Genomic DNA, 20,101 nt, shown 5'->3' on the forward strand with positions numbered 1-20,101 from the left:
GATTTACAGTAATAAGAAATTTAGCTACAAAGAAATGGAACAAACTAGTTGTCAACATCTTTACGTTCCTGGGCACATGTGTGATGGTGCCACTCGTGAATGCAATTATGTAATTCCCCAGAAATCTGTGCCTAATTTCCTCCATTTTTGTTCCTTTCTTTACCAGCCCCTCCTTTCCTATTAAAACAAGCTACTTCGGAAGTATGAAACCTATTTCCAAGGCCATCTTTCATTTGGATTCTAATCTCATTTTCAAATCCCGTGGGAAGAATCTGCAAGTTCAAGAGAGGCAAATTCAGGAGCTAGAATGGTTTCAGGTTGAAGCCGTCTTAAATCAGGTACTATTACTATTTTAATGGAATAATCATGGTATAAGGAAGAAAGCCAGAACCTTGGAATCAAGAAGCCTGGGTTCAAGTCCTGACTCTGAGATAGACTAGCTCTGTGACCAATGGGCAAGTCCCAACCTCTCAGAATGATCAAACCACAGAACTGGGGAGTCAGAAAGGACATGTGGTCAAAGCACACCTGAGAGGAAGCCCACTATCCCATACCTACCAAATGGTCACCTGGTCTCCAATGGCAGAGCATCTCCTTCCAAGGCAGCCCATCCTGCTTAGAGAGATTCTTATTGCTGGGAAAGCTTTCCTGACATCAAGTCTGAAGTTACATTTTCACAACTTGCCTCTCTTGGCTGCTGGTGAATACACACCACACACACACACACACACACACACACACACACATATGAAAACATATATATGTATATATATATATATATATACATATGAACTGGTAAAAATATGTAAACATCAATATACATAATAAATATCTATAGAAACAAAGATCAATAAAAATAAAAACTTAAAAAGACTCAGTCATCAATTTTGGGCCATATTCACAATTCCATGTCAATCTAATTTGCATCTGAATACCAGTGATAGAGACTCAGTAGTTGAGAAAGGTGAGTATAATCGTTACTGTCTGATAATTGTAGAGTCTGTGTCCCTGAAGATAATCCCTGATAATACTGAGGCAATTTGGGAAGTGATGATTATGTTTTACCTAGTGCAGACGTTTCTCAACCTTTTTGGTGTCATGGAGACCTTTGGAAGTCTGGAGAAGCCTATGGATCTGTTCTCAAAAAGTTTTTAAATGCATAAAAATGCATAAGAAGCCAATTTTATTGAAATGTGCTTAGCAAAATATTTGTTTTAAATTCGTGGCCCCCGGATGAAGAACCCTTGCTGTAGTGGAGAAAGAAATGGAGGTTAGGGTCAGAAGACTTGGGCTCTGACATTAACTGTATGACCCAGGCAAGCCACAGTATTTCTCTGCCTCACTTTCTTTGTCTACAAAATGGGCATTATGGAGCTTGCACAACATATCTACCTAATAGGGGTTGGAGTTTTGTGAACTGGAGAGTGCTAAAGAAATGGGAGCTAATGCTATTTCAGGAGGAATAAAACAAGGAGACCCAATATTTCCTATCATACCAAAGGTTACTTGCGCTACCCACCATAACCAGGGATTTCTGGCTTTTTCCTACTGGCCAAATAAAGCAGACTCATAGTCACTGAGTACCGTGAACAACTCCACTGCTACTCTGCCCCTGCCTTTCCTTACCCAATGAGGAGAAGAAAGAGAAAGGATCTCAAGATTGAAGGCAACTCCAAAACTGGGAGGGGATCCAGTTCATAGAGCATGGATCTAAGAGACCTCAGAAATCACCCAGTCTAATCCCTTCCCTTTTCAGATGAGGAAACTGAGGCCCAAAGAGATATACTTACTTGCCCAGGGTCAGATAGCTAAGACGTACCTAGGGCAGGATTTAAGCCCTCGTCCTCCTGACTGAGTCTAGCACTGAATCCATCACACTCTGCAATGGTCCTGATTCAATCACAGCTGTTGCCCAATCCAGGTACATATGAAAGAAAGGAAAGAGTGGCTAAAAGAATCTCTTGTTTCAAGCTAAGGTGTCAGTTTATCTCTCTTTTGGGAATCGACAGAGCAGGGCATGGAGGGAGAGAGGAATACTTGACGTTCTCCCAGCTGCCCAAAAGGAGGGAAAGAAGAAGGGAGAAATTCAGGTGCTTATTAACTTCACAAAATTACCCATGACAGGCATGAAATGCTATAAGGGGCTGCATACCATTAACTGGAGCCCAGAAACTTGGCAAATCTTCATTTCTCATTGAGATTATTAATAGTGGCATAAATGCCAATGACCTCTATTGGTTTCCACCTGGACCTCAATCATAGCCATTTATCGCCTTCCAACAATGACTGGCTTATGATGTCATTGTAAAGTCTGCAGCTGAGCAACTCAGTGCAGAGAGCTTTCTAGGTCTCATCAGTCAAAGACAATCCATTTATTTATGAAGTGGGCTGCCTGTTTTTCTCTGGTATTACTTATTAACAAGAACGTTCAGGGTGTTGGAATGTTCTTTCAATAAACAATGGCTCATCAAATGCCTCTACTGAACTGTTTCTATGACTACATAGTCCTCATACCAACAAATCAGCCCTTAACATTTAAAAAAGTAGTATGTATACATATCTTGATTTTCAGTTTGATTTACTATTGCTGTTGGAAGGTCTAACATCACTTTAAACTTTCTGAGGCAGTTTCTAAGGGAAGGGGGTTGCTATGGCTCTTAGGAGAAACAAAGCCTGTTAGCTAACTGTGGGGTGGGGGCTGTTGCCAGGTCTGAGCCCAGGGAGCACGAAACACTGCCAACTTCTCCCAGCGCCTTGTCTCACCCTCAAGCTAGCTTGCGAGGCTTTAACCTGGGCACCATCTACTCAGCTCTTATCACTCCCTGGTACTGTTTCCCCTTATTTGTCTGTCTTTATTCATACCAAGGCTCCTTTGAAGAGCTGGGACTAGGGCTGGAAACTTGGGATTTGTGTTGGGGCGCTGGCATCTTTCAGTCCTTCATTGCGGTGGAAAGAACTGATCTCAGCAGTTAGCAAGGTTAATCGGCTAAAATAGGAAATTACCAGGGCAGATAGGTAGCGCAGTGGATAGAGCACCGGCCCTGAAGTCAGGAGGACCTGAGTTCAAATCTGGCCTCAGACCAACCACTTGACACGTACTAGCTGTGTGACCTTGGGCAAGTCACTTAACCCTGATTGCCTCACTAAAAAAATAAATAAAATAAAATAGGAAATTACTGAGGAGTAAGAGATGGCTCCTCTGCTTTTTCTTTTGCCTCTGGACAGGCCTCTTCTGATCTCTGCCCCAGACCACCAGCACCTACTCCAAGGTGCATTTTGTGCTCTTTGCCCCTTCCCCTCAATTTCTAGTGATGCCTTTGTCCCTGAGTGTGTGGAGGGGTGAGGAAGATGAGGGCCTAGGGTTTTCTTCACTCCACCCACAAAAACACTTCCCTTGGTTCCCTGAAAATAGCATATTCACGGGCCTTTCAAAGGTAATTTGCTACAAAGCACTCTTGGGGGATGTTCAGTGGCCGAGAGATGGGAGGGAGGAAAGAGAAGGGCATCATACCTGATTACCAGGGAGGGGAGAGGTTTCCACGGTTGTGAATTGTCCAAGGCCTCACTACTCCACGGCAGAGGCCTCACCCCTTCTTGGCTCGTGCTTCCCCTGACCTGCTCTTGGCTTCTGGCTGCAGACTTTTCAGACTAGACTGTTCCTACTCAGTGCTTCAGAATTTGTTCTCCCAGCTCTCAGCTATGAGACGTAGGATGTGGCTTGGGCAAGGACATTCTTATTGGAGCCACTGATTCAATTGTTCCCAGGATACCTCATCTTGACTCATTATCTGTGACCGGGGAAAGGGTGCCCTAACCCTGTCCACTTCACCCTCGGTGCCTGGAAAGAGGGCTATGAAACCCTGAGACGGGCTACCTCCCTGCCTTCTTTAGTATTATTCCAATTCACCTTTCCTCTGTCTCTCTCTCCCTTTGTCCTTTTCTCTCTCTCTCCCTTTCCCTCCCTCTCTTTTCCTCTCCTCTCCTCCTCTCCCCTCCTCTCTCTCTCTTTCTCCCCTCCATCTCTCTCCTCTCTCCTCTCTCTCCCTCCTCCTCCTCCTTCTCTTTTCTCCTCTCCCTCTCTCTTCCACCCTCCCCCCTCTCTCTTTCTCTTTCTCTCTTTCTGTCTCTCCTGTATCTCTCTGTCTCTCTATTTATCTCTGTTTCTCTTTCTGTCTCTCTGTTTCAGTCTGTCTCTGTCTTTGTCTCTCTGTCTCTTTCTCTCTCTGTCTGTCTCTGTCTCTGACTCTTCCCACTTTGCCTCTTCCACTCATACCCTAAAGACCATTTTGGCCTTTTCTAGGTCCTCATGTCCCTCACTGTATGACTCCTTTCCCACCCTAGTGAGACCTCTCATTCAGTTTGTACTTCCAGGTACAGTCAATATTTCTGTTGCTATTTTCATGCACCGGTCTAGAGCCATAGTCCAGAGACCCTTTCTTGTCCTCAGGAGTCAATCCCTTTCTTGCTTTGGGCGATGAGTCACTGACCTTCTTTGGACCCTATGTCCCTGGTGGGAGGAGTCTGAAGATGACATCTTTCATTCTTACTTTGATGGCATTAAAGCAGCTGATGACTGACAAGATGACACCTGAGGAGGGGCTCAGATCCAAGGACACAGAGTCTGATACTAGGTCGGGCAGCTTAGGGAAAGTTATGTGCACTTTCTTTACTTCCCTAATCTTTGGCTGGCAAAGCTATTTGGCTACATTCTAAGGACTGACGACTGGTTATATGAGATTTAGTTTTGAATAGAGGAAAAAGATAGTAATGAGGGAGAATGATGGCAGCTGCTCAGAGATAAAGGGAAACAGAAGCTAGGCACAAACCCAAGGATGAACAGTGCTTATGTACAGCTTTACCCAGAACCAGGACTAGAGTGGAGTGAATAGAGTTTTGCCTGAGGATAACTAAATTTAGATATACTGATGGCACTGTCCTGGGGCACAATTCCTCCACAAACCTTAATGTTAATGCCAGGTAAGCTCTTCTGGAAGTAGGAGGGAATTTCTAGCTATGGTTCTACTTTTGCCCAGAGATTAGGGTAGGGGACCAACTCTTATTAACATATATATGCATTTTTGTATATATGTATATGTATATATAATCATCTCTATAATATTATCTATAATATATTCCCATTATATTATTATATAGCATTAATTATATTATAATATATAATATGCTATATAATAATTTTATATATTTATATATACATATAAATATAGTGGCAAACAACAGCTCAGGTAGTTTATCCAAGGCACTTACTGAATGGCATTTGAGGAGGTACGTTGATGTTTATTAGCATCATTCATTTATTCAAAAACCTTTACTATACTTTCACTAAAAATTTACTAATACCTAGCACAGACACTGCACTAGGTATTAGAGAGACAGAAAAAAAATGAAATAGTTTCTGCCCTCAAGGAGATTGTATTCTATTGGGACCAATTATATATTTGTGTATAAGAAAACTACATATATATATGTGTGTGTGTGTGTGTATATATATATATAATATGTATGTATGTATGTATGTATGCAAACTGAGTCCCCAAGTCCATTGGTGTGGGCCTCTCTTCTCATTGGAGGAGACCAACGCCTTCTTCCTGTATGAAAGGTTCTTCAGGTTCTAGAGTCTCTTCAGGTGATTCGGGATTCCAGATTCAAGAAAGATGGCTGATGTCAACCTTACTTCATGTTGCTGAAGGGAGAATAAGATTCTGGGGAGAAGCTGACCCCAACCTGCTACACTAGATACTTCAGGGAATTTCCCCTTTGGGTGAGATCTGGGACTCTCTACTTCTCCGGATTGAGTTGAGTTATCTGACCCCCAATGAGAGAACTCCTTCACTGTATGTTATCTTGTAAAGATTCTCCAGTGCAGACTTCTCTGATTTCTATTTTACTGTCAACTTAGATAAATGGGTTTCCTCACTACTTACTACGTCTGTTCATTGTGGAACTGGTATTCGGTGGGAAGAGAATCAAACCTTGGATATAAAACTTGGGTCTTCCTTTCACCATTAATGAACAGTGACCAGAAATTTAGCTTGAACCTGAAAACTATGTCCCTTAGACAAACAATATTTAAGGGAGCAGACAGATATAACCCTACAGTAGTACCCCCTCTTTCTTAGGATAGCAGAGGGGCCAAGCTTCCGGTCTCAACCTCCTGCTTCCCCTCCCAGCAAGAATTAAAGTCTCTGTAGGAGAGAAGAGGATGTCTATTCTACCTTCCTTTGACCCACACACGGACACTGCAATGCTATATATGGGAATAGCCTCAATACACATACAAAATAAATATAAAAAGTATACATATAAGAAGGCGCCATATGGACATGTAGGTGTAGGGGGTTGTCTCATGCCAGACAAGGGTAAATAAAAGTGGTACATACCAAAGAGGACAATGGGCACAACCACACTAACCTCCCCTCATGCTTCTGCTTCTAGAGTCATTTCCTAATTAAATTTCTTTCTGGGTCTAAAAGCAATCTGTGGTATTCTGTGAAATTATAAAAGATTACAGAATCTCTGTCTCTGTCTCTCTCTCTCTCTTTCTCTCTTTTTCTCTCTTTCTCTCTCCTTTTCCCCTTTCCAGTCTGACTAGGAAAAAATATCTTCTCCTTTTGAGTCAGCTTCCTCTGTCTCAATTTCAAGCTATATATTTATAGGCTTGGATTCAAATCAGTGCAAATAGTCATGTACTTTAATAGCAGTATCAAATATCATAAAACACAGAGAGTCATAACAAGGTATGGGACACTACAACATGGGGTGTAGCAGGGGCTAGGCCTATTTTCTCTTGCCTATCCACCCTTCCTCCCTCTCAGTCAAGAGAAGAAAAAGGACTCAACTTGCTTTGCCGACAGGTTTCTAGGACATCCCACCAGGGAAGCAAAGGGAGGAGAAATGAGCTTGAGGCTACACTCTTCCTCTACTTTCTGCTGCAACTGCTGGTGCCAGTTAGCTTTCTGTTTCCCTGCTCCTGTAAGAGCCCCTCTTGTGCTCCCACTTTTTCCATCCCTTGCTTTGGGTGGCTATAGGGCCAAAGCACCCATCCCATACTGGGCTTGACAGGAAAAGCATGGACCTGGGCACAGCCATACTTTCTCATCCATGCATGGCTTCTTAGTTGGATTCTTTCTCCAAGGGCAAAGTTCCTTCAAAGTCAATGGCCCAAGAAAGGAGAGAGAGCTCAGATCCTCTGCCTGATTACAGCCAGACTGTGGCCTTCCAGTGTCTCAGAGACAACTTTGCTGGAAGTGCAGAGTCCCAGCAAATCACCTCTGGAGGAGGACACTAACTACAGAGAGGATCAGAAGACACTACCAACAGCAGATGACACTGAGTTTTTTCAGTAAACTAAGACCTGGAGGAGAGTGAGACAAAGAGGAATTGTATACAAACAGTGAGGATGCACAATTACCAAGGTGGGAGATAGGATGGACTATAAGGAGAAATGGGCCAGTAGTTTAGCTTAGTTGGAATGCAGAGTATGTGTCGAGGAGTAATAGGGCCTAAGCCTGGGAAGGTGTGCTGGAGCCAGCTTAGGAAGGGCTGGAAATGTCAAACAGAAGATTCTGTATTTTATCCTAGAGGCAAAAGGAAAGAGGAGAATGGAATGTGGCTGGATGAATATCATGCTCTTGGATGCTATGAGAGAAGCTGAGTGCTACATGGATAGCAGTGGTCTCATTCCCCATAACTTCTAGCCAGGCCTATGGAAGCTTAAGAACATCTTAAATGGAAGATCGCCCTGAGCCACTCTGTAACCTCGGAAGGCCAGGACAGAGGGAGAGTCAGCAAGCAGCAACTCTCCTACAAAAAAAAAAAGACAAAACAAAGTCAAGAGTGCAGAACAATGTTAATCTCTTTCTACCCAATATTAGGATGAGATCACATCCTCCTAGTTAATTAAATCAGCCATGTGTTACAGGACACAAAATGTGTTATTGAACAGATAGAATGAATGTAGTGATTATTACCTTAAAAGAAAAATAAGATAGAAATACCTCTTGTGCTGTGATAAATAATTTAAAGATGGGCATGGAGGTGTCACAGCATCTGGACATCCTCTATCTTTCCTTCCCTCCTTCCTGTTTCTGCCTTGTAGTGTTAGAGAAGATAAAATACACAAGGGTGGTGAGCAGGAAAAAGATGCAGGATCTTCCCCGGGACAGGGAGCAGATATGATGGGGATCCTCTTGGTGGAAGCCTGCTGGCAAGTGAGATAGAAGCTGTCTGGGGGCTTGGAAACAGGAAATGTGGGTAGCCAACTCCATGTGTCCGGAGGGGCCTTTGGGCACCAAGTGAAAACCCAGGATGAGTTGGAAAAGTGTGGTTCCTGTTGTTAATACAGTTAAGAACCAAGGAGAAAAGATACACCTAAATATCTAAAAAATCTTGTTTGCTTAAAAAACTTTTAAGCATTATCAGTTTTACATGTTTAAGGTTCACTTACATTTAGTTATTTTGATAATAAAATGGCATATTTGCTTTTATGCCCGGCATGGAGAACGATGGTTTTAAGTCCAAGTGGGATGCAGTAGCAGGCTGCCATTTTGGATGTCAGAGGATGCATGTGCCTTGTGACTCCATGACCCCAGTGGCAGCATAGCATCATGTCACTGAAGAGCTGTTTATCCATGAAAACAGCTGCAAAAACAAGCCAGGAGCAGAGGCAACGTCTCTTGCTTCTTTCGCTGCTAAGTTCCTTAAAAGTCATCTGTATTTGTTGCCTGTACTCCTCTATACAATCCTTCCTCATTGTCTTGAGATCTGGATTCCGCTGGAATGAAATCTCTCTCAAAGGCCACCAGTGAATACCTTTTAACTGCATCAAGCGGCCCCTTCTCAGTGTTCATCCTCCTTGATCTCTGTGGAGCACAGGATGCTGTCGATGACCGACCAGCTGGACACTCTCTGCTCTCCTGCTTTGAGTGACTCTCCTACGTCTCTCCTTCTTGCTTTGCTTTTCTTCCTAGACTCTCCCTAAGGCCGTGACCACAGTCTACTTTTCTTCTCAGTGGTTTAGCCATCCAACGCCTTCACTCCCTACACGTCAACAATCATCTCCATCCTGATATTGGCCAAATGAATATCATCACCTGGACCAATCTTATGGGCAGTCAGACTGCCTGCTGAATCTCTGTGCCTGAATTTACTTCTAGAATCTCAAGTTTATCTTTTATTCAAAGATAAATTCCTTTTACTTTACTTCTAAATTTCTGTTCAATGTACCACTCTTTTCTCCCTTGGCCTCCCCCCCAATGCTAGCCATTGTAAGTCAGGCTGGATTTAGAGTTGGAAGGGACCTTAGAAGTCATCCAGTTTCATGCTATCATTTTACAAATGATGAAACTGAGATTGAGGGACTGAAATGAGATCACACAGATAGGATGTGGCAGACCCAGGACCTCTGACTCCAGATACGGTGGAAGAACGGTGAGCGTTCTTTCCACTGGTTCATGATGTTGTCCCCCTTGCTATCATTTTGGTTATCACCATCCTAGCACAGGCCCCCATGACCTGTTGCTTTGGCTTCTTTACTGGCATCATTGAATCAGTCTTGTTTCCTTCAAAGTATTCTACACTCGCTTGCCAGATTGATCTTTCAATGTATCACTATATTCTCTCTATCCATCTATCTGTCCATCTAATCTAGTATTTGTTTCCTAGACATAATTATATATAATTCCTGTATATTATATTATATTTAATTAATAATATAACCACTAGATATATTTCTACAAAAATGTATGTGTGTATATATACATATATGTGTGTGTGTGTGTGTGTATAGTGCATCCCTATAACGTTAAGCCCTTTGCTCTACTGTGTAATGAGTAAAGCTGAAACACCTTAGTATGACATTCAATGCTGTGTACAATATCTCCAATAAGTCAATCCGTATGCATTTATGTCTGCCTGGATTTCACATTATTCCCCTCATATGCTCTAGCGCTGTAGTAAAATGGGACCACGTGAGTTGACAATGTATATCTTGTGCATGTTGTCATTGATCAATTAATCAACAAGTCATCATAAGTCTCTGCTGTGCCCCAGACACTGGACTAAGCCTCGGAGATACAAAGGAAAGCAAAAATAGTCCCTCAAGGTTGTCATACATTAATGGGAGAGCCTACATGAACACAACTGCATTCATCCAAGATACAAGCACTATAAATGGAAAAAAATCTTGGATAGAGGCGTTAGTGGTGAGGTAAGAGGGGGAAGCTGTGGAAGGCGTCTGGGAGAACATGGGATGATTTGAGTCTTGAAGGAAAACTAGAAGCAGAAGGAGAAGGAAGAGTATTCAAGGAGCAGAGACAAATAGGGTCTTAATCAATGGTTGTTCCCTTCCCCCTCCCTATGAGTGGATAGAGGAGGAGGCTCAGTAGAATGCTGAGGGCAGGCAAACATGGCATTGGGAGAGTGAGCATTGTGCACGAGGAAAAGCAAGTGGGGACTCCATGAAAGGAGGAAAATACTCCCAGGGTGAGGAGTTGTGAGGTTCCCCTTTACCCCACACTGATCTTTAAACCTTTGTGCTAAGTATGTATGTGTAGGTTTGTGTATGCAAGGGAAGAGCTTCTTTCCTTGCTATAAATCTTCTTAGTAAATATCCCCCTCTAAAGCTAATTGCTATCAACTGGCTGATTAACATCGTGGAGCACATTGGGTGGGGGCTTTTGGGTGATAGTACCAAAAGTCACACCTCTTCAAGATTCCCCCTAGGACACTGAAAAAGTGAGGGATTTGAAGAAGTGGAGGTAAGAAGGATGGGCATCCCAGCCTTGGATGATAGGAGATAGAACATATCTGTAAGGGTAGAGTTGAATACTCAAGACTTCTAGGCCAGAAGGCAAATCTGATCTTATGGACCTTTAGCCCAGAATTAATCTCAGACAAGTTGTGTTAGACTCATGTCACAAATAAGGCAAGCACTCTAGGAATGTGTCAAAGGAAAAAGGAAAAAAATAAACACTGATAGGCTATCACTATGCACCCAGGGCAAACTGCAATTCATTAATACTTTAGAGATGCAAAATTCATACTTCCCATATTAGCTACAGTTCCCATGGTGATTTAACTACCTTTCTTAAATGAATGAAAGCTGTTTTTCTTTCATCTCATTTTAGTAAAAGGCAAGGTCTCCCACTGCATCCAAGGCCATCTCCACTTGTCCTGATCTATGTCTCACCACTGGACCCAGATGGCTCTGGAGGAGAGAGTGAAGCTGGTGACTTTGCACAGCCCTCCCATCACTTAAATCCAATTCACTTGGAGGTCATGACATCACCTTCCCAACATCATGGGCCTCTTGGAGAATGAAGGACAAACACCAAGACACTGAGAGAAGCAATACTATTCTCCCCTCTGAGACCCCAACCTGCCTGTGTAGTGCAAGTTGGACCAGTGGTCCCAGAGAGAGTGCTTCCAATGTAGTCTGTATTTAATTATATCTGTTTCTGTCTTCCCAATAGAAGGTAAGCCCCTTGAGGATGGGAACTGCCTCGTATTGGTCTTTGAATCTTCAGCACCTAGGACAATACCTTGCATACAACATGTACTTAATAAACGCTTCTTGGTTGATTGATCCCTGGCTTGGCTTTCCTCTTACCGGTGCAAATTCCAACTCAGTCTTGGTAGTCGACATTCACAAAAAGCAAGGAACCAACACATTCATTGTTTGAGAGCACTAGATGGCCCAGTGGATAGAGTATTAAGCTTGGAGTCAGGAAGACTTGAGTTCAAATTTGGCTTCAGACACTTACTAGCTGTGTGACCCTGGGCAAGTCACTTAACCCTGATTGCCTCTAAAAATTACATTTAAAAAATTCATTGCTTGGTGCCTAAACTTCCAGTAGGAGAGAGTGAGGCTGACAACTTCTTGCAACTCTGCCTCACTTAAATTCAATCTATGCATGAATCAAAAGAAAAAAAAAAGGAAGAAAAAAAGTCTCTACGACGGGCTGGTCGTCAGATGACCACCTTGTATATGGTCCATTGAAGCCTTTCCAGGGTAGCTTGTTCTCCTGGGCTTTCAAAGACAATGTTAGCAGATCACTCCCACTCCACAGTGACGTAAGAGAGTGAGTCTGAGGTGGAGGGTGGGAAACAATGCATCTTTTTTATGAACTCTTTTTCTTTTACCCCGAGCAATGTGGAGAAGAATCACTAATTCTCAGATGTCACTGAAGGCAGAAAAGATAGGTCCTAGAAATAACAGCGCCTACCTAAGCAACCTCTGAATGATGAGACCACAGGGGCCCTCTACACTGCGAGCCCTCACGGGGACGTTGAGGGAGGGGAAGCTTACTGAATCTTGCCACTGTTTATTTTTGTTGTAAGGTTTTGCCAACCCATGAGTATTTATTGTGCTGCATAATATATGACACATTGTTAGGCTCTCCGGAGTTTGATTGGATTCAATGTCCTCAGAGGTCCCTTCACCTCTAAATCTATGAACCTATGAGTAAGTCTTTTTAAGCCTTATTAAAAACATCAGAGCCACTTTAGTTTTCTAATTAACAAAGGGTAAAGGTCCTCCCTGAACAGTTTTGCTTGGGGACCAAATATAGGGCTATGGCACTGGGCCGCACGTCCTTTCCAGTCTCATTTTTCAAGAGAAATTGAAAGTCAGTGATTTGGCACCATGCCCTCCTCCTCTTCCTCTTCCTCCTCCTCCCTCTCTCCCCCAATCAGAGATTGCACCAAACTCACAACAGAAGCCCAAGTACTCACCACTTCCTTCCAAGGAAATCATCTAAGAAAACTGGGAACTACCCCATGTGACTTTTAGGCTCTGGGAGGAGTCCTGTGCCCCTCCCCAAGACCTCAGGCTGGACCAAGGATGGCAGGAGCTTAACAGATGTTTATTAACTGATTGAATCAGAAAGAAAAAAAATGAAAAATTAAAGTACCTTACATGATTTTTTTTAAAAGACATACCATCTGTAAAATAGAGGGAATGGACAAAATCCAAAGACTGCATATTTTTCTTTGTACAAAAGGGAGGAAGGTTTGGTTTTTCCAGGCTGGACAAATGACACTTTGTATTTTACTGTTAGGCATGTGATGCTGATTCTCTCTGACACTTCCATTTTCCTCCATATATTGAAGGATTTTAATTAATACATTGTTGCCTTCCATGCCACCGTGGGATCCCCCCATCACCTCTCTTCTGATGGACGCTTGGGCCCTGAAAGAAGTCATTTGTGTGGTCAAGTTAAAAAGATGTCTGGTTGGTATGCACATTTAGATTTGGCTTAAAATTGTTTTAATATAGATTTATATATATTATACATATTATGCGTATAATATATCTATGCAACACCTTTGTTACCTGGTAATACTGCTGATGAAATAAAACTTGTTAATATTCCTGCTGTCAAATGTCAGGCCTAATTCCTTCAACACAGGCTAGTTTTAGTAGACCAGGCAGCTCTTGTCTTCTCAGGAATAAGATTGGACAGACTCCTCAGCCTGGCAACGACACTCTTTATAATCTAACTCTGGAGAATCTTCCCAGGTGGATTCTCATATAATGGCCCCTGCACCCCAGCTCCCACCTACTTTTCCAATCTTACTTCATATTAACCCCTTCACATTGTTCCTTGTTCACACCGATTCTATTTCCCATCCTGGTTTCTTTGCACTAGTGACCTCCTACACATTGAATTCTCTGACTCCTAATCTCTCTCTCTCTCTCTCTCTCTCTCTCTCTGTCTCTCTCTCTGTCTCTGTCTCTCTGTCTCTCTCTCTCTGTTTCTCTCTCTTTCTCTGTTTGTCTGTCTCTCTATAATTAATTTTGATTATTTCTCTAGCCTGACATTTACTTGTATTTATAGTGTATCCTCAAAGTAGAAGGGAGGCTCTTGAGGACCAAGGCTGTTTTGTCTTGGGCTAGCCCAGTGGCTTGCACAAAATAGACACTTAATAAATGTGCTCCAGTTCAATAAAAATGCAGCCACCCCCTGTGTGCCAAGCACCCTTCTAGAGATATAAAAGTCCTTGCCTGCGAGCAACTTACCTTCTGTAGGAAGGAGACTGCAAACAGGTACAATGATAAGTAAATTCAAAATGTAAACAAAGTTAGAATAATCTGTTCAATTAAATTAAGTTGAATTCAAGTACTCAAAATTCTAGCCAAAGTAGCAAACTTGGCATTCCATTCATTTCCCACTACCAAGCCTTTGCCCAGGCTGTTTCCCCATGCCTGGAATGTGATACCTCCTCATTCCTTTTAGAAACCTGGCTTCCTTCAAGGCTCTCCTCCTACACTATTTCCCGCAGGAGCTTTTCCTGATCACTTTAGTTGTTAGTAGGGCAGCTGGATGGTACAGTGGAGAGAGTGCCAAGCCTGGAGTCAGGAAGACCTGAGCTCAAAAGTGACCTCAGACACTTATTAGCTAGGCAATCACTTAACCCTGATTGCCTCAGATTACTCATCTGTAAAAGGAGCAAGAGAAGGAAATGGCAGACCACTCCAGTATCTTTGCCAAGAAAACACCAAACTGGGTCACAAAGAGTATGTCATGACTGAAATACCTGAATAACACTGAGTTATTAGTGCTTTCACCCTCCCCAAATCATAATATCTAACATGATCTGTGCTTGTCCCACCAGCACTGTAGAATGTAAGCTGATTTTTATTCTATATTTGTGCCCTCTCTTAGCCCTAGCACAGGAATAAATGTTTATTTCCATCCTTCCTTCCTAAAAACCAGAAAACCCTGTTCTCTGAGATTTGTCAGTTTTTATAGGAAAGAAGATATTATCATTTTACAAATTCCTGCAGAGGTTCACTTGATAACTAAGTCTCAGAAATAGGATGTTTCTCTGCTTCAATATTCTCCCAGCCAATCGTCCCCAAAATCCCCATTACCATATCATCTGCACAATTTCGTTTGCAATGATTCAAATGAGACATTTTGCTCTACAGACTTTTCTGCTAATCTTGGGGGAAAAACAGAAATAAAACGATTGAGCTAGAAATGGGTCATTGAAATGAAAATGGTCAAATACTTGGACAACTTGAAGATGAGTTCCTTGCCCATGTTCACTAAATAAGACCTCCATACCTTAAGGAAAAATCTAAGTCAAATTCCCTTCATCCAGGGAAGCAACTGCTATAAGCAAGGGGCCAGCCCTTCACATCAAAGACACTCACCATAGGCCAACCAGCCTGCAGAAGCAACAGTCCCTCAGAAGAAGAGACAGGAGGCAGCATGGACCAGGCAAGTCAAACCATGACCACCATCACCATGGCCATTGTCTCTCCTCAGACCCTGACCCAGACATTCCAGAGCCCTGGACTCAAGGGCCTTTGGCACGGCAATGCCTCCAGCCCAGTTTCCTCAGATATTATTTGAGGAAGTAACTTCTGTGGAGGTGCAGCCTGTGGCTTGCTCCCGTAGAGGTACGGCTACAGCTACGGAACACGCAGGGAAATAAGAGTCATGAAAGTCCTTGGTGCTATCAAATGGTTCTACATCAGAAATTGAGATGATTTTATCAGAGAAAATGGCATTCGAGAAGAGACATTAACATCTACTTTGCCAACACACCCCAAGGACCATCAGAGTTTTCCATAGGACTTTCTGCTGAAACTTTCCTTAGATGTTGTCTCGCCCATTGGAATGTGAGATCCTTGAAAGCAGTGACTGTCTTGCTTTTGTAACAGTATATCTGGCACTTAGAACAGGACTTGGAACATAGTAAGTGCTTAATAAATGCATCATTCATTCATTCAAATTGAAGGTCTTTGGTTTAAGGTTGGGAAAGGAGTGTGAAAAGGCACCTTGTTTGCTCAACTTTTACGCAGAATACCTTATGCAAAATGCCCGGTTGGGTGAATCAGAAGCCAGAATTTAGGTTGCCTGGAGAAATACCAACAATCACAGATAGGCAGACAATGCCACTCTGATGACAGAAAGTGAAGAAGAATTAAGAAGCCTCTTGATGAGGGTGAAAGAGGAGAGTGTAAAAGCTGACTTGGAGCTTACCACAAAAAAAAACAAACAAACAACTAAGATCTTGGCAACTGGTCCCCTCACTTCCTTGCAAATAGAGAGAAAAGAAATGGAAGCAGTGTCAGATTTTACGTTCATGGACTCAAAGATCACTACAGATGGTGACTGCAGCCATGAAATTAAAAGACACTTGCTCCTTGGAAGGAAAGCTATGACAAATCTGGACATCACACTAAAAAGCAGAAACATCACCTTGCCAACAGCGATCCATATAGTCAAAGTTATGGTTTTTCCAGTAACAATGTATGGCTGTGAGAGTTGAACTATAAGCAAAGCTGAGCAACACAGAATGGACGCTTTTGAATTGTGGTGCTGGAGACGACTTTTGAGAGTTCCTTGGACAATAAGGAGATTAAATCAGTCAATACTTAAAGAAATTAATTCAGGCTATTCACTGGAAGGTCAAATACTGAAGCTGAAGCTTAAATATTTTGGCCACATAATGAGAAAATAGGACTTATTGGAAAAGACCCTGATGTTGGGAAAGATTGAAGGCAAAAGGAGAAGGGGATGGCAGAGGAGGAGATATTCAATGAACATGAGCATGAGCTTGGACACACTTCAAAAACTAGTGGAGGTTAGAAGGGTCTGGTGAGATGTGGTCCATGGGGTCATGAAGAGTTGGACACAACTGACTGAACAATGAAAGCAATGGATTATATGAGTGGAATCCAATGAGAAAGGGGGATGGGGGAGGTCTCCACCCGTGGACGTCTGGGGAACCAGTCCCCCACAGACTGTCCAGGGTGTGCCAAGCTCATAGTAACAAGATCCTTCTAGTTCTAGATGTAGGAACATTAGAATCTGAAACCTTTTGGGAATCTCCTGACTACTTAGAGGAATTTCTTTATGTAATATTATGTACGTATTCATTTCAAAATGTCACATGCTGGTGTGTCCAATGTTCTTCTCACACACACACACACACACACACACACACACACACACTCACACATGCCCTACAGCTCTGCAGACACTTTTTGTGAGGTGCCATGGCCAAAAATGTTCATCATCAGACATCAACCTGCTAGCTAGGAGCTACTTCTCACTTAATAAGGCTGCCCCATTACAGGCTACATGCCAGCACCCACGATGTTTGATGCCTTCCCATCTAGGAAGGATCTGAGGAAGCATCAACTCCAGTGACAGCCTTGGAGAAGCTGGCGCCATGTTCCTTCCTTGATGAAACCTCCGAGCAGGACCGTATACTCTCCTTCACACATTATTCAGTGTAGCCCAAGTGGCTTTCTTGCTGTTCTTTTCAATCTCCTGCCTGCATGCCCTTGCACAGTCTATGAGCCATGCCTGGAACGTCCTCTCCCTTCACCTCTATCTTTTACAGTCCCTAAGCTCCTTCAAGGCTAACCTCAAATGCCCCCCTTCTACTTTCTTTCTTTGTTTTTCTATTCCTATTCCCTCAGCCCCATGCTTGGCATAAAGTACATGCTTATTATAAGCAATAGTCAATAAGCCATTTGTTACATGTCTACTGTGAGCCAGGCACCATGCTAAGCTCTAGAGGTACAAAGAAAGGCCAATGACAGTCCCTGCCCTCAAGGAGCTTACAGTCCAATGGGGAGACAACATGCAAACAATTACGTACAAACAAAAAGTTAACAGGGTAAATTGGAGCTGCTCAACAGAGGAAAAGCTCTGGAGTTAAGAGGAGACCAGCAAAGAAGGTGGCATTTTATCTGAGACTTGAAGGAAGCCAAGAGGTGAAGATAAGGGGGGAAAGTCCATATAACAATAGTAACAATAATCATCTTGTACAACACTTAGAGGTTTGCAAAGCACTTGACATATATTTTCTTATTTGAACCTCACAACAACTCTGTGAGATAAGTGCTATTAGATTCCCATGTTACAGATAAGGAAACTGAGGTAGACACAAGTTAAGGGACTTATCAGGGGTCACATAGCTAATTGACTGTCTACGGCAGCATTTTAAGTCAGGACTTCTGGACCCCAAGTTCAACACCAGCTCTCCTGCCACCCAACTGCTTAATTAATGTTTGTTTTTTTATTTAATAAAAATGAAATACTATTTCTTAAATGGAGATAGAATTTTAAGTGTTCGAATGGCTTCTCTGTGGTTATGCTAAACCAGACCCAATTTAGAATATACAAGGTAAATCGATAACTTTCTAGAAGATGCTTTCACAGTTACATAACCCAAATTCTCATTTCTTTTGCTTAATTTGTAAAAAAAAAAAGTAGGTTTCTGTATTTATCATGGTGATTTATTAAGCATTATATAAGTTCCAGAATTATTTTTCGTACTGACTAAATCTTACAAATTTAGAACTGAAAGTCAAAGTAAAAAAGTTTACTACTGGAATGCAGGATTTTTCCATCTCCACTTGCTGAGAGGGGCATTATTATCCTAATTTTTTTCACAGACGTAAGAAGCAATACTATTAGTAATTAGTAGATATATTAACCTAAGAAGATAAGGAGCACAATAATCCAATTTTAAATTTTTTTCTATCTATTTTGAAGCATTTGGTGAAATGTCGTTTGCATCTGCTTTGTTTAAATGTCAATTTCTGGCTTTATGAAGGGTTTAACACATCAAAATAATATTTATAAAAAGCCATTAGAATCTAGAACAAAAGTGTAAACACATCCACAATTTATTATTTTGCTAAGCTACAACACTATCTTTATGTACTATCAGCCTCAGTGAGATGACATGTCATAAGATACACATTTAAAAAATTACAATCAGAAAACAAATGCCAACAGAGGTATAAATTATTAATTTGTTGTTCTTTGAAAGTTGCTGACTAGTAAAATTTCTTAAAAAAAAAATACAAGCCCTTTGAGAAGAGGTACCTCCAACCAATCAACAGATAATTTATGAGGATGTACTCTACCCAAGGCAACGTACTGGGCATCCTGAGGCTCCATACAGAGCCCTGCCCTCAACAAACTTACATTCTATTTGGGAAAATGCAGCACGTATTTGTTCCCAGATATAGGCCATCTTTAAAACACAGTTTGCACCCCAAAATGAAATCTCTTTGAAGGGAAATTCAAACATACCTGCTCATCTACATAGACGCAGGTTAAAATACAGTGAAATATTTGCATATGTATATATACTACCTGCATTTATATGTATATTACACACATGTATATATAAAATGTGTATATTTTGGGGTGCAGGGTGTGTTCAGGGAAGACTAATACCTCTGGTGCAAGGGCTGCTCTCCACCCTTTGCATCCACCTGTTCCACCCAACTCTCACCTGTGGCTCCAAGAAGCTTGGCACGAACAGCGGTCTCACCCTGGGAAACCGTTTTGGCACACAGGCTAAACCAAGTAGAAGGCAATCAAGCGATCTCAAACTCATTGGTGAATTAGAGGGGCGTCTACCGCAAGCATGTGATATACATATGTGTATATATGTATGTATGTACATAAACATACACATATGTATATATACACACATACACACTTCCTTCTATTTTCCCCATAAGTGCATCTGGGACTATAATGGCTCCTTCTCTTCTCCTTGATGGTGAAAAGTTGTAACATTTATTAATTTTTTTCCATTTTTGTTGTATTTGTTGTTCTCACACTCTGAAGATTATGAATATAGAAAAAACAGCCAGATTAGACCAAGTGTGTATGTATCTAGATATAGCTGGAGATCGATAGCTAGACATGGATGGTATATATGTATGTATAGAGAGAGAGACAGAGACATAGAGATGAAGACAGAGATAGAGAGAGAAATAGGACATCAGTGTTGGAGGGAATATTATTATGAGGGATCTGAGCAATTGACGTACAAGGTGTCCAAAGAAGAGAATGATACCAAAGGAATAGAAAAAGTCTCAGAGCTTGTGATACCAAAATAGAAGCTTGATGAAACATTAGCTGGTGACCTACGTGTCTAGTCTCCGACTTACAAGAATCCTTGGGTTATCTATAAATGAACTGAAAGCATACTCAGTAAGTATGTTAATAAGTAACAGTCAGAGTCTCTAAAGCAACATTCCCAGGAATGTTAACCGAGGCTCTATTAGTTTTTTAAAAAAATATTTAGATAA

This window comes from Vombatus ursinus, unplaced genomic scaffold, assembly GCF_900497805.2.
Source record: "Vombatus ursinus unplaced genomic scaffold, bare-nosed wombat genome assembly UNPS02014810.1, whole genome shotgun sequence".
Taxonomy (NCBI): domain Eukaryota; kingdom Metazoa; phylum Chordata; class Mammalia; order Diprotodontia; family Vombatidae; genus Vombatus; species Vombatus ursinus.